The sequence below is a fragment of the Panthera pardus genome, unplaced genomic scaffold (assembly GCF_024362965.1).
Source record: "Panthera pardus isolate Hobbes unplaced genomic scaffold, ASM2436296v1 HiC_scaffold_25, whole genome shotgun sequence".
Lineage (NCBI taxonomy): Eukaryota > Metazoa > Chordata > Mammalia > Carnivora > Felidae > Panthera > Panthera pardus.
In genome coordinates, this window is record NW_026526821.1 from 17600918 (window position 1) to 17617146 (window position 16229).

A 16229-nucleotide genomic window follows, 5' to 3' on the forward strand; every position below is an offset into this window, starting at 1 on the left:
TTGAGGGGAATCAAAACTAGGAGAGGAAATTCATGGGCCAATTTTAAGAGGACATAAAGGCCTCCAAGCTGTGAAGTGTTCCATAGGAATGATGCCCTTTGAGATCAATTCTTTTTTAAAAAAATGTTAATACCTTGGGAGGATTGCTACATTAAACCTGTTTGTCCTTTAGTGTATGTGATTTTAATCAGATTGCTTTCCTGATTAAGATCTAGAAGAGGTTTTAGGCAAGACTTTTTTTAAAGCTTTGTTATTATATGTGTTTTTCTTCAATGAAAAATGATAGTAATTTCACTGGGACCATCAATGTGCCCCACTGAACAGGCCAAGGTATATCTTTGTAGCAGGGCAAGCTTTCAAATTCACTTCTCATTTTATTGCATGTATGAGTACAAAGGTGAGTTTAAAACATTTTCTTTCATTTTATATCACTACATTGAGAAATAAAGAGGCAGAGTTTAAGGCTAGGTTTTATTAGTAAATGGTTCTGTATGTGCTAGAACATTTGAATTTATGATACCTTGGTGTAGACCCCTCTGTCCTGCCCTGCAGTTGGAGCTGTGTTACACTGAGTCCCATCTATGCAAATATCCATCCCTATCTTGTGGACAGTTTCTTTACCAGGTATCTTTTTTCAAGTAATTAAAAATTAATGCCTTCATAGATATCACTATCATATAATACATGGAATAAATATACAAAGTGGCCATATGTTAATGCCCTTGTTTGCTTACCATTGCAAAGTAAAAAGCACTGGGCTTACCAAATGTTCAAACACGCCTTGAAGTGCATTAAAATGTCTCCTTTGAGGGCATTCTTTAGTAAAAGTAGGCTGTCCTTTTATTTTTATCTAAAGTAGATTCAGCCAAGTCTTCCCCAGTCTTCTGCCTGGTTTGTATGCTTTAATTTCAAAGGTGATTCTGAAACTGATCTTAAAGGAAGCTTGAAGCATGGTGTGTGTGCATTTGATTGTGCCTCTTTATATTAACTTGTTGCCAAGATGTTTCCCTTTTTAGTCACAAAAAATTCTTCGTCCAAATCTTTAATTGTTTATCTATGCTGGATTAGTCACATACTACTCCAAAGTGTAGTGGCTTAAACCAGCAAGGATTTATTGTCTCGCAGGCATGGGCTAGGGGATCATGGTGCAGTTTGATTGGGTGATTCTGGCTTGGGGGCTCTCACAGGCTGCAGTCATCCTAAGTCTAGTCTGAGGGAAGATCTCCCAAGTTCACTTATTCACTTGGCTGTTGGGCAGCCTTGAGAAGATCTTCTTAAAAGATCACTCACATGGCTGTTGGCCTCAGAGCCTCATTAGCTGTTGGCTGAAGATTTCATTTCTTTGGGAATGTGTGGCTCTCCGGAAAACAACTCAATAAGGTTGAGGGGGTGGGGAGGAAGAAAGGGAGAAAGGAGGAAGGAGAGGGAGGAAAGGGGAGGGAGGGGGAGGGAGGGGGGAGAGAAAGGAAATAGAGAGGGGAAGGGGAGAGAGGGGAGGAGAGGGAGGGAAGGGCAAGAGAGAAGGGGAGGAAGAGTGGAGAGATGGACAGGGAGAGAGGGAGAGGGAGAGGGCAAGGAAGGTGGTAGTCTTTTTGTAACCTAATCTCGGAAGTAACAGCGTCCCATCACTTTTGCTATCCTCCATTTGTTAGACGTGAACAAGAGGTCTAGCCCCATTTCAAAGGGTCAGGGTTAAACAAGAATAGTAAAGTAAATCATTGGGGGCCATTTTAGAGACTGTCCACAGCAATTAGGGTCTCCAAACATCACCAAAAAGTGATGGGCATTTGCAGATACTGTCCAGGATTTTTCTGGCACAGGAAATACTGAGGTTTAGCTCTTTGTAGCTCTACAATAATAAAAGTAGCATATTAAGTGTCTAAGTATATCTTATACTTCCCAGATTGACAGCTGCTTAATAATGAATCACTGATTGAATTTGAGGTAATGCTACCATCTTCTTCTCTGTCAAGTCCAATAAAGGGATTCTGAAGGACAGCGCCATGCTGGATACATGCCTCTCAGGTTGTAGGCTCTGAATTTCACTGTCTTACATCTTTTTAATAGTTTTGAGCATATGCTTCCTGTTTCCCATTTTTAGGCAACTATCCATCATCCTGATTGAAAACATAATTTTAAAAGTATTATGCTTCTAAAAAATAAATGAAGAGTGCCACTAAAACTTGCAAAACAAAACACATTTTTTTCAGTATTTCTGTGTTACTGAAAAATGCTCTATGGCAGGAAATAGAACCAAATATAGTTATGTGTTTGCCAACTGAATGTTTGATGGAACACAATTTTGTCAGCAACCTGAACTGATTTGTGAGTACTGATGAATTTGAGTAGAGTAAAAAGTAAAATATTAACACGGATTTGACACAGGAGGTGTGACTTACAACTGGGAAAATGGATAAATTGAACCTGGTCAAAATTAAAACTTTTGATCTGCGAAAGCCTGTGTGAAGAGAATGAAAAGACAAGCTACAGAGTGGGAGAAAATATCTGCAAACCACATACGTGACAAAAGACTAGTGTCTAGAATATATAAAGAGTTCTTAGAACTCAACAGCAGAACAGCAACAACAAGAAAACCAAACAGCAACCAACAGTTCAATTAGAAAATAGGTGAAAGTTAATGAGCAGACGTTTCACTGAAGAAGATATACAGACAGCAGATAAGCACATGAAAAGATGTTCAGTATCAGTAACCATTAGGGGAGTGCAAATCAAAACCACAATGATCTATCACGACATACCAGAATGGCTAAAACAAAATGGTAGCACCAAATTTTAGTGAGGATGCAGAGCCCAGACCACTCCTTCATTGATGGTGGGTGTGGTCATAAAGACCAACATGAGGGATCCCTGTGGTGGTGGAAACGTGCCATCTTCATTTTACCAGTGTCAGCATCCTGGTTGTGATATTGAATGATAGATTTTTTTTTCTTTTGATGAATGACAATTTTGCTTTACACTAAAGGCTGATGAAAAATCCTATTAAAGAAAATCCAACATCTCAATCAGGAAAGGATAACTGTATTTATTCATTAAATATCATTTAGGTCTTCTATAACACAACATGAAAACACCCAGCATGCATATTTAATATTGGTACAATGGATTCAAGACCAAGTGCACGTGGTACAAGCATCAAGGCTAGATTACAAATTGTCATAGTCATAGTCGTCATCCCCATTCTCATTTTCTTTTCAATGCATTTGATGATTCCTTGGCAGCATTCTGTGATGGCCTCCATGTTAGTGGTTATAAGCATGTTTTTGGACCCAATTAATTATGGATTGATTAATCAGAACATTGTGAATCATGGACATTGCAGGAATTGATGCTTTTACAGTTGGGGACTGTGAAGTGGGTGTATGTGCAGTAGACCTTTGCCCTGTGAGGGACATTGGAGTCCCTACTTTATTTGACACAGACATGGTTTGTGGGGCTGGTGTGCCATGTGTGGGAGTACTTGGATTGCTATTATTCCCACAGAAGGAGATGCCTTTTTTTTTTTTTTTTTTTTTTGTAAACAATTAAGTCTTTAGTTTGGAACAGTCAAGCAGAATATGTCAGATGGTAACCTAGGGCCTTGCTGTGGCTTGATTAATGGCAAAGGAGTTTGATTTCTTTGCCTTGCAATATCTAATAAAACATCTCTTGGGGGAGGATAGAGGTAAAAGCCTGATCAGCATTACACAGCATTGCCAATAGCGCATCATCTGCATCAACAGTAGCTTTCTTAGCATGGCTTGAATATAATTTTACATTGTCTAGAATTGTGGTCACCTAACAGAAGGCATACTCCAATGTCTGATTTCTAACTCTTGGCTCCTAGTCTGTAATCCCCACATCCTTCAGGATTTGTACCATCATCTGTGCATCCTTTGGCATCCTCTTGGGAAAAGCCATCTTGCCAGACTCCATGATAAGACTTCTTGAGCTAAATCACCCACATTAATGTATTTCAGTCCTGATCTGGATGCAAGTTCTTTGTCTGGCACGGGTTTTTCCAACCGCTGGTGTACCTGGGATTAGGATATTCGGAAGCAACATGGTCCTCACTCTTGCATGATAGTTTTGCACAAAGTTATCATTGGGGAAGTGGAGCAAAAGATACATAGGATCTATTATTTCTTAGAACTTGTGGAAATCTATAATTATCTCAAAATAGTTTTAATTAAAAAGAATTAACACTTATGTTCAAAGTGATAAGCTGAGTTCTCAGCCCGAACCAGTAGGGCCTTTCTGGGCAAGGATCAGCAGCCTTTCTTCTGAGGTAGAGTGCTCTGTTCAAGACCTCTTACACTGCTGGATTTCCTGATAATATCAAACTACCAATTCTTAAAGCCCCTCTCTACTCTCAAAATATTCTGCACTCCAAGCTTTAGTGAAACAAAACAAAATAGATTGCCTCAACTTTTGTGTTGACTCATTGATTCAGCGCATACTTAGGAAGCATTTATTGTGTGCTAAGGATCAAGGCAGTTGCTGTGAATAGGTAGAAATCTAGAAGTGGTCTCTGCCCTTGTGGTGTTTTCATTCTAGTGGAGAAGACCAGGAAGAACAGCCTCACAAATAAAACCAAAAGCATGTCTGAGAGCATGGGGGAAGTCAGGGAGGAAGTAAGTTTGAGCTGGGCTATGGAGAGTGAACTAGGTGAAGCACAGGGAAGAGGAGACAGTGTGGGCAAAGGCCCTGAGGTAGAAAGGATCACAACTCATTAGGCATATTTGAAAACAGATGTACGTGTCTCGAGCCTGTGCAGCGAGAGGGGCAGTGGCAGCAGACGAGGCTGAACAGACAGACGGGCCACTTCACTCATGGTGTTTGAGGCCACATAATGGAATGTAGTTGTTACCTTAGGAAGATAAGTTGGGCTACAGGGTGGAGAATAGATCTGAAAAGGGCAGAAGTAGAAGCAGGGTTAGAAAGGCTTATGCATATTGTACAAATGATTTAAAGCTCTTTCCTTTTTGTTGATTGAAACTTAGCATACGATACGGCAAAGTACATTGACTTTAATATATGAAAGTATGTTAAACTCGCTTTTGATTTTCATCATAATTTGAGATTCTTTGGGATTTTCTCCATACACAATCACATAGTCTATGAATAATGAAAGCTTTATTACTTCCTTTCCAATCCTTGTATCTCTTATGTCTTTTTCTTGCCCCATTGCAGTAGCTTGAACATCCAGTAAAATGGGGGAAATCAGGGGGAAAGCATTCAGTATTTTACTGTTGATTGTGATGTTTACTATGTTTTGATACTTGTTATCAGATTAAAGCACTTGCCCACTGTTCTTAGTTCGCTAAGAGTTTTATCGTGGATAGATGCTGACTTTCATCAGATGCTTCCTTGGCATCTCTTGAGATTCTTACTTGATTTTTATCTTTTAGTCTGTTAATACGATGAGTTATACTGATTAATTTTCTAATACTAAACTGATCTTGTAGTCTTGGAATAAACACAGTGTGGTCATGATCTGTTACTCATTTTATGTATCACTGGATTTCGTTTGCTAATATAATGTATAGGATTCTTATCTCTGTTTATGAGAGATTGGACTGAAAGTTTCTTTTCTTGTGATATCCTTGTAAGGTCTTGGTGTGACTGTTATCATAGGCTCATAAAATGAGTTTGGAAGTATTCTGTGAAAGACTTTGTGTAAAGGTGGTATTCCTGTGGAACCATTTATGCATGTAAAAATTGAAGCTTATTTTACGTTCTGTCTTCAAGTTGAATTTTGTCCCAGGAAGGCATTCTATCTAAAAACTGTCACTTTGTAGATCCCCTCAGAGGTTGCTCTGTATTTCTTGGGGTTCCCTCTTGTCTGTGCTTAAGAAATACATGATTAAGATGTTCGAAATATCTAGAATAGTGCCTGAAATGTGATAACCAATAAATTTGCCCTCTTTCTCTCTGTGCATATTCTCTCCCTAACACAAAAATACCCACCTGTAGTGGCCTATGATGGGTCTCAACATGAAGCCACCAATTCTGTTATCAGAGCCCAGTGTCTGCCTGCCTGAGTCAGGATTGTGGCTTCTAGGGATGGTGATAGTGGCCCGTGGTCTAATGAGACCTTGCCATGTTCTGTTGCTCCAGAGTCCTTTCTCAAAGGGCTGCTGTTTAGGCCTGCTAATGCTAACTCTGTCTTTGCACTGGATATGGCAGAACATAGAAGTAGCCCTATGAGGGCTGGGGGTGGTGGGTTGGATGAAGCCACTTTTTCAGTTCCTTTCCATAAAGGGGGGCATTCACCTCTTCAACTCCCCCACATGCTGAGCAGGCAGTTGTGGGTAAGTCTCTTCTTTTAATCCATCTGGATGCCTTTTCCTTGAGAGCAGTGAATGTTTGTAGTTACTTTAGCCATTTGGGTCACTTTGGTCATTTGGGCAGCTTAGAGAGGAATTGGGCATCTCCCCCTTCCCACCCTGCACACAGGGATGTTCGGAGGGGAGAAATTTGCAAAATAACAATATCTCTAAAGCCCCAGCTCCCTTCCTTTGCTCTCTCACTGTGGCTGGTAGCATAGCAACTGATGGAGCTGCCTGGACTCAGGTTGCCCTGATTTGCGTATTTCTTCCCTCCCTCCCTATCACCTCCTTTCCCTTTACTCCAGCTTTTCTCAGACGTGTTCTGTTAAGACGGCTGCCATGTTTTCCCCCTGGTGCTTGTTGAGTGTGGGTTGCCTGTCCCAGTGGGAGATTAGCAGCTCCCTCATGCATAAAGCTGAAATTGATTTCATCGCATGTGCTACATGAGCCCCAGATGCCCCAGTGCTGCTCAGATGCTCAGAGTGGAGATGGCAGGAGGCTTGAGAAATGGTGGAATGGCCTTATAATGGAGGGGGCTGTGGGATGGGGAGAAAGACAAGGTGGGAGGCCATAAGGGATGGGAGAGAGAGGGGAATAACTCACATTTATTCGGGGCCTGTCATGTTTCAGAGATTTGCATTTGGTATTCTCAAGGACCCAGTGATATATCTGTTACCCTGGTTTTACACATGAAGAAACTGAGGTTGAGGGGGAATTAATTAACTTGCCCAAAGTTGTAAAATTAAGAGAGAGGTTATAAGCCAAACTCTGTCTGTCTCACTGCCCATTGTAAGTGAAAATGAATACAAAAATGCAAAGGGATGGAGTCCAGAATATTGGGCCTTGTACACAGAAGCCATGTAGCGCTCTGGGATGCCGGGCAGGGAGCCTGAGGTAGATGGCACTAGTGTGGACCAGGCAGACATCATGGAGGTCAGAGCACGACTGTGGCTCCACAGGCATGCATGTGCCAGGACTCACCTGACCTGGTGAATCCTAGTCTTGTGCTAATACTGGTCCCATCCCCCTTGCTGCCTTTTTCAATCCAATCAGTGACCAAGTCCTGGCCAATCACCTAAATCTGTGTCTAGTCCTCTGCCTCTCCAGCCTCATGACCATTACCTAGGCCTAGACATCTATCATTTCTCTCTCAGCGATCGACATGATGTCCCCTGACTCTCATGTCTCTCCTTCAGACCCATTCTTCACCCTGCACTGAAGAGTTGTCCTGAAAGAACAGGTGCCCGTGTCACATCCCTGTTTACAAAGCCTCAGGATGAGGCCCAGGATCCTCAGGAAGACCCTTGCTTATCTGGTCCATGTTGACTTCTCCAGTTGCCTTTTTGCCATTCCCCCCCCCACCCCTATCTATGTTTCAGCAGGTGATGCTATTCTTTAACAACCCAGTCTCTCCTCATCTCAGTGAAGGCTCTTCCCTCCCAGGTGCCGATTAGTCTCTCTTCTTCTTTCATGACTTCATGATCTGATGTCTGCAGGAAGTGTTCCCTCATTTCCTTCATCTGATTCCCTCCTCCCAGTACTTCCCTAGGGCCACTGTAACTAATTACCACACACTCAATGGCATAAAACATGAAAATTCATTATCTTACAAATATGGAGCTCAGAAGTCAAATGGGTCAGCAGGGCTGCATTTCTTTGGGCTCCAGGGGAGAGACTGTTGCCTTGCTTTTTACAGTTTGTAGCGGCTACTTGGCATTCCTCGCTAGTGGCCCATTCCTCCGTGTTCAAAACTACATGTTCAGCATCTTTCCACCCCTCTCTGACTCTGATTCTTCTGCCTTCCTCTTTCACCTATAAGGAGCCTTCTGATTACATTGGGCCCGCCTTGATATTCCAGGATACTCTCCCTGCTCAGGATCCTTAACATCATCACATCTTTGAAGATGTTTTTGCCCTGTAAAATTCTGGGGAGCAGGACGTGGACATCTTTATTTTTAATTTGTTTTTTTAATTTTTTAAGTTTATTTATTTTGAGAGACAGGGCAGAGGAGGGGCAGAGAGAGAGAGAGGGAGAGAGAGAGAATCTCAGGCAGGCTCTGTGCTGTCAGTGCAGAGCCCTATGTGGGGCTCGAATTCACAAACCATGAGATCATGCCTTGAGCTGAAACCAAGAGTCAGATGCTTAACCGACTGAGCCACCCAGCCCACCACCCTCCCCCCCCCGCCCCCCGCCCTGGACATGGACATCTTCTGAGGACCACTATGCTGTGTACCACACTCCTCTCTGTGTCATCAAGACCCTAGCCTGCCGCTGTCCAGCCTTTTTCACTTGATTCTGCAGTGTATTGATTCCTACATCTCTTTCCCTCCCTAGTCTCTTAGATTCCTCCAGGGTAGAGACAGTTGCTTTGACTCACTGTCTTCAGAACATAGAACCAGCCCTCAGTACTTGTTCACTGAACACAGAAAAAGCCTTATCTCCCTGGCTCTTATGTGCCCACCTCACTCTCCCCCTGGCTCTCATCTGCCCGCCCCACTCTCCAGCTGCCCTGGGTGTGGAGAACAGTGGGGCAGTTCAGTGCAAGTGTTAAACCCCCAGACCCGAGCGGGCCATCCCAGGTATCCCAGCGCTATCCCAGCTGCAGGACTTTGGGCAGCTTGCTCAACCTCTGTGCCTTTGTGTCCTCACATGCAGAGTGGAGATAATTATAATGTCTTCCTCTGTCAGTGAGGATCCGGGAAGGAAACCCCAAACCATGGTAGGTATTTCAGACAGACAGTTTTATTGAAGGGAATCACACACATGTTGGGAGATTGCCAGAGCAAATGTTGGGACACTAAGGTGGCCAGGAATTGCAGGAAGCATCTGTCACACCCGGGGCCATGGTAACACAAGGGAATAGGAGTATGGAGCAAGGGCCCCACTGGGGAATGCTTGGTCCTCCGAGGAGGGAGGCCACAGACGGTACTGCATCTGTGGGGGCAGATGGGAGATTGCAGAGCATCTTCTTCCCTCTTCCACCTTCCTGGTCTCCACATACAGCCTCCCACTGGGAGCGCTGAGCCAAAGCTGGCAAGGGAATCCAAAATGCAGTTTGTAGAATCCCTGCCCCAGAATCACAGAGCCAGTTACAATAGGGTGGCCTTGAAGCCAAAGGTCTGGGGGTAAGTAACTGGCACATACCTTTGGTTTCCTCATCTGTAAAATGGATACTATGATAGTACTTGCCTCAGAGTGTGATAGGAGGAATAAATGAGTTCATATGTGTAAATCCTGGGGTAGAGCTGGCACATGGTGCTGAGAGAGCATTTGTCCCTTGTCCCATGGAATAATAATAGCTCTCTGCATCCCGCAGGTGTTACTGACTTGGATGTCTCTGGAACTCAGAGACCCAAACTGGCTAAGGCCCAAGTTTCTTCCACTCAATTCTCCATAGCCAGACTGCTGGGAAAGGGTGGGGCAGAGAGTCAAATGGTGCCGGATCATGGACCTGTGCTGTTCTATGACAAAATGCTTCTGTGACATGGCCTCTAATTCTGAAGGTTTAGAATCTAGGCTCTCCTAGGCTCCTCCCTCGAGGAGATAGACTCTTGATTAGCAGTCAAGGAAAGAAAGGCTCTTCTGGAATGATTACTCTGTTCTTAATTTTGGGAAGTGGCCCAGCAAAGAGTAATCTCAAAAATATCAGTATGCTGGGGGAAAAAGAGGAGCAGGGCGCAGACAGAGTGTTACAGATCATGAAATCTCGCCTGGTGCTAAGTCGGTATTGAATTATGCATTTTTAAATGACTTCACTGGTTGCAACATGACTGTGTTAAGTAGACCGAGGCCAAGCTCTTAAACGTACTTGCTTGTGGAAATGTTGGCAGGAGTACATTCTGACATTACTGAGCCCCTCTTCATCCTGACACAAGAAAGGGAATGCATTTAATAGAATCTTTGTGTCTTTCTATGGGGGCCACAAAATGAGGGTACCAACTAAGCTTCCTCCCAACTTAGTGTCAACTAAGTGCACTTGCAATGTGCTGGGACTGTTTAAGACTACTGATTAGAATACCTGATGTTATCCTCATGGCAATCCACATGAGGGAGGTGTTGTTATCACCCCCATTTTACAGATGAGGAAACTGAGTCACAAAGAAGTAACTTGCCCTGGTTTTCATAATGCCTTACTTTGGATTTCTCCAAAACCAGACCCTGCAACAGCATTTTGCAAGTAGTTTATTTGGAAATGGAAGAGAACACTGGTAGAGGAGGAGAGTAAGTGAGGCAGGAAAGGAAGGAAGGCTTCCCCTAAAGGATGCATGAATGAGCTGGTACTTCTGGGAGGTATTTGATGCTCATTCCCACTAGTGATCCCTTAAAAGACTGAAAAGGGGCACCTGGGTGGCTCAGTCAGTTGAGCATCTGACTTTGGCTCGGGTCACGGTCTCACAGTTCATGAGTTCAAGCCCCACATCGGGGTTGCTGCTGTGAGCACCGAGCCTGCTTGGGATTCATTCATTCATTCATTCTCTCTCTCTCTCTCTCTCTCTCTCTCTCTCTCTCTCTCTCTCTCTCTCTCTCTCTCTCTCTCTCTCCTTCTTTCTCTGACCCCTCCCACCTCCCAAAAATAAACAAACATCAAAAAAAAAAAAAAAGACTGAGTAGAGCAGGCCCATTGTTCCACCAAGGATCAAAGAAACTGGGGTGTTTATCCACCTCCTCATATTCCTCATTGGGAAAGAGTTGTACCTGGGAGTGATAACACCCTGGCATGCCCAGTCTACCCTACAGTGGGGCCATCAAACTCTGGCAGCTGTAGAAAGCTACCAGCCAGGGAAATGCAGGTGCTAGAGGTAGGAAGTCATCAGCTCATGGTGGTATTATCCACCAAAACCACACGTGACCTCTAGATAAGTCAAGAGAACTTTGTCTGGGTGCCACCAGAATCAGCTGCATTTGGCTAAAAGGTAGCTGAGCCATAGAAAAAAGAATTGCCTAGAATCCTAAGAACTAGCAGTACTTGTGCCAGAAAAGGGAAGAGTAAATGTTCATGGATGGCCTTCCATGCTGGGGAGGTAAAACTGCTGGAGTATTGTGACTCCAGGATCAAGCCCACCATAGAGCAGGTGCTGTGATAGGATCTGGGGACATAGGCGAAAATGGCTTGGCCTGTGTCCTTGAGACAGATCCATCAGCGAATAGTCTGTGTGTGCTGTACAAATTTTGTGATGAATTTGTGCCCAGGGGCACTGAGGACCGTGTCAATTCCAGAGGATGCTGTTGGTGCCCGATCCCCAGGACAGTGCACCCTTCCCCTAGTGGCCATGGGTGCAGCTAAAGCCTCACAGTTGCCCCTTGTACTGGATTTAATATTGATTGTTCCCCCCAAATTCATGTTTTTCCTAGAGCCTCAGAACGTGTCCACATTTGGAAATGTGGAGGGTCTTTTCAGATGTAATTTATTAAGTTAAAATGAGGTCATACTAGAGTAGAGTGGGTGCTCATCCAGTAAGATTGGAGTCCATCAGAAAAGGGAAATCTGGACGTAGAGACACAGACACATGGAGAAGAAGGCCGTGTGAAGACACAGACGGAAATTAGACTGACACATCTATAATCCAAGGAAGATTGAGGACTGCTAGCAAACACCAGAAGGTAGAAGAGGCAGGGAAGCATTCTGCCCTGGAGGCTTCAGAGGGAGCATGTCCCTGCTGGCACCTTGATTTCATTCGTCTCACTTCTAGAACTATGAGAGCATAAATTTCTGTTGGTTTAAGCCACCCATTTTGTGGTACGTAGTTATAGAAGTCCTAGGAAATGACTGCACCCTTTGCAGGGTAACTGTTCTCAGCCACACAGGAGCTGCTTGGCTGACGTGCAGTGCCTGCACCCCCAGAGCAACCTGTATCTGGTTAATGACACAACGGTGTAAATGGCTGATGCCCTTGCCTCAGTGAGGGACAAGTGAGGTTGTGCACTTAATGCTCCAGAGCTCCAAACTACATCCATGTTTGGCTTCCTGACCTTTCCCATACCATGCCTCCTAAAAACTCCTCTAATCAATGACTTGCACAGAATCCTTGTCTCAAGCTTTGTTTCTTGGGACCCTGGGCTAACACAACCACAGAACACAGAGAACACAACTTTGAGGTGAGATCCAGGAAGGCATCCCAGAGGAGAGCTCTCTTGAAGGACAAGGGAAGGTGAGTCACCTGGAGAAGGGGGAAGAGCGAGAGACTATTTCAGAGAAATTCCATGTGTCCAAAAGATAAATCCTGTTAGTATCTGAATTCCCCCATCCTAAAGTTAGGATTTTGAGTCATCCCAAGGTGGACTGGGGCCTTTCTTCAAGTGATCTTTTCTCTTAGGAAGGGCAAGCAGACATTGTATTTCTTGCATTTTTTAGGAAGAGTCTGAGAGTGTCTTTCTGTTGGCTGTGCAACTGTACCACAACGTAGCTGGCTCTAAAATTCTTGGGTCATGAAACATCCTCTTAAAACCCGTCCGTGTGCGTGTATTATGTTATGGTTGGGGACCTCTCCCTCTTTCCTCATCCTAAGGCTGCGTGGGCCCCAGTCCTGGCTTCTTGAATGACTAGGTGTTGGACATTGGGAAAGTTAATCTGCATCTCTTTCTTCTCTTAAGTAAAAAGTGAATCATACTAGTATCTACCCATAGAGTCACTATGAAGATTGTGAGTTATTCTAAGTCAGTAAGAAACAGTGACAGGTGCATAAAATTTTGTAGTTACATATTAGTTGCCACTGCAGTCATTTGGGATTATTACTACTATTTTCACCAGTTTCACCATTACATCACAGTATCTCGAATTGAAATGCTGAGGTCTGAGAACCAATTGTTTAGTCTTTTTTGTTTTGATGGAGATCTGTGTGTCTCTAGATGCTTGGGGGAACTTTTCTTTAGTCTTGTATTTCAACGTATTATCAGTTTGTGCTTAATTTTGAGTCTCATCATTGATTTTGCCAGGAGCCCACTATGTTCTTTATACTCTGTAAACTCAGTGCTCCATTTATTTCAAAGAAATTTTCTTTAGGTATGTCTTTGATTATTGTTCTGTTCCACATATTTGATGTCTTCTCCCCAAACACTTCCAATCCTTAGTGTGAATGTCCATCCACTATTTTCTGTGATATTCTCCTTCTTGTTCTTTTTTATCTCTTCATGGCAACTCCAAACTCTTATTTAGGGGAAACTTATAAAATGTTTTCTTTTGCATAAGACATCAAAAATTATTGACTGTATGTTAGGCTAGGGCACAGAGACTAATTCTGGTAGGCATGTTTTGGTAAATTAGTGCTATGTCTACTTGTGTCTTCTGCTCAGGGACCTCATGAGTCCATGCCATGGAAGGAGGAGGTGGGATCTCTGGTTGACAAGACACAGGTTAGAGTCAGTGAACATATGCACATAGAATCCCTACAGTTCCTGGTGGAGACTTTAGATACTTTTCTAATTAGAAATGTAGAACCATCTTTCATTCTAAAGATGAAAACATTGAGAGTCTCAAAGATTGAGTGGTCTGTCCAGGGTCACAGAGCTGGTTAGTGGAAAGGCAGGTCAAAGAAGGATTTGGACCCTGATCTCCAGCTAGTCTCCCTTTTTCTTTTTGATCCTTAATTCATTATTGTATGAAACAGTGTTGCGTGCCAGTCAGTAGAATATCTAACAAGCATGATGCTTTGAGCATCCATTATGTGCCCTGTGGTCGTACAGCTGAGTAGTTATGAAGCAGAATTAAAAAGAAAAATGAGCCTGGTTTGATTAAAAGTAAAAGGAAAGATGTTCTAATCGGGAAAACGGGCATGTGCAAAAGTGTGGAGGTGGGAATAATAAAGTAGTATGAGGGTATGTGTGTATGTTGGTGGGTAGAATGGGGTGGGGGCATTCTTGCAGACTCTTCATGGGTCAGTCAATAGTGATGCAGTTAGGTGATCAGATAGGGGGCAGCGGGTGGTGGAAAGCATCAGAGGCCAGGTTATATCCACCTTAAATGTGTTGAGGGTCACTTTACGTCCTAGCAACATTCAGGTTTTCTCCAAAGGTTTGATTTCTGTCTGGAGCAGACAATGCATACGTACAAAGCTTGCTCTCTAGCTATTTGAAGTACTTTTGCTGTCTGTAGGAATTTCTGGGGAGCCAAATTGTTACAAGTGCTCACAGCGGGAAAAAGAAAGATAGAATTGGTCTAGAGATTGCTGCCTGAGGACAAGGCAGAATTATATTAAGGGGTCACCTCACCACCTACATGTTGAAGGAGAGCCTTGGCAGGTCCAGGGCAGTTGCTGCCCAGGACTTACGTGTGGGTGGCTCACAGAGTCTTGTCCTTGAAGTGCTTTGATGCCTGGTTGGAAGGGGCCAGTTCAGTCTCCAAGTTCAGCTCCCGGAAGGCCAGACTTTGTCCCTCTGGATTTGGTTCCAGACTTTGTCAGCAGAGAGTGTCACCAAATGTGAAAAACTTATTCCTAGCTATACAGTTGATGGTTCAGGATCAAGTAGATGGGGTTCGTGGTTTCATATGTGAAAAGCCTCATGGATGAGAACTGGTGTGTCCTGAAAAATAATAGGAATTCAAGCATCTGATGATGTTGATAGAATTATTTGGAGATAAACGATATGTGATTAGAGACTCCTTCCTCCAGGTATTCTGGGGTTCATCTCTCGGTAAAATTTAGTGGCATTCTTCCCACCTGCTGGGCCACAGGCAAGCCATATTTTTGTTTCTTTATTTTCCTTAAACTTTTTAAAAACACATCATTGACATATAGCACAATACTGGAAGTGCAGTTTGATGAGTTATACAACCCTAGTCAAGATACAGAAATTTTTATTACCTTAGAAAGTTTTCTCAAGTTCCCTTCCAGGCAGTCACCTCAACCAGAGGGAACACTATTCTTATTATTTAATTACCCAAATGAGTCTGCAGTGCATTTCAACACTCCAGAAAGTTCTTTTATGCCTTATCCCAGTGAGTACCTGCTCCCACAGGTATGTAATTTGTTTATCACCATAGGTCAATGTTGCCTCTCCTTGAACTTTTCATATAAATGGAATCGTTATGCGTTCTTCTTTTCTCCTCCTTTTGCCTAACATAATTTTGGGATTCACTCATGCTGTGTGTCAGTAGTTCCTTTTTCCTTGCTGTACGGTATTCTGCTGTACGGATGCACATCATTTGGTTGATCCAGAAGCACGCACCTGGGCTCCTCCAGTTTCCTCCTCCTCCTCAGCTTCTGAATTACCTTCTTATTACTTCTCTTTCTGGCAGTCCTCGAAGGAAAGCTAGAATTTGAGCTTCTGGCAGCCAGGATTGTGTCTGTTGTGTTTACCACTGAATCCTCAGCGCTCCGAACAGCATGTGACCGATAGCAGGTGTTCAGTGTTTGTAGGATGAGTGGATTAAGAGTGTTCTGAGCACCTAGTTTTAATTGCTTACCACTCTGAGCCTGTATGGTATCTTCCCAAACAACTCAGATCGACAGGACCCCCAAGACATTCTCTCTTTGCTTGCAAATATAACATGAATTTAAGGCCCAAGGGTTGTGAGCTTTGTCTCTGCAAGAGCTTCCCTCTGCACCAGGTTAGGTCCCTTCGTAGACCTCATTAACTGTCTCTACCACCCCCATCATGACCTTTCCCTTCCACTTTATTGGCATTGCTGCTTTAATTGACTGCCTTATGCTCTCGTTCCATGGGTCCGGAGAGCCTGCATTTCTCTCTACCACTAAAGTCCCCATACCCAGCACTCTGTCTGGCACATGAGAAGCAGAGAGTACATACTGGTTGGGGTTTCTTTCACAGAGAGTTCTGTAAGGTTGTTCATCTCAAGACCATGACCTTGAGAAGAGAAGGATGCATTTGAAAACAAAGCCTCTGTTATATAATGCATGATTGTGTGCCCCCTGCCCTTTCCAAATTCACATGTTGAAGCCCTA

At 43.6% G+C, this 16229-nt stretch overlaps 1 protein-coding gene and 1 pseudogene across 17 annotated transcripts in view; one reads left to right on the top strand and one right to left on the bottom strand.

The window, feature by feature from the left end:
• PTPRT (protein tyrosine phosphatase receptor type T) overlaps positions 1-16229 on the top strand; it is a 1067285-nt gene that overhangs the window by 441898 nt on the left and 609158 nt on the right. The gene's annotated exons all lie outside the window — the stretch shown is intronic.
• On the bottom strand, positions 3165-3933 carry LOC109272429 (transcription initiation factor TFIID subunit 9-like; annotated as a pseudogene).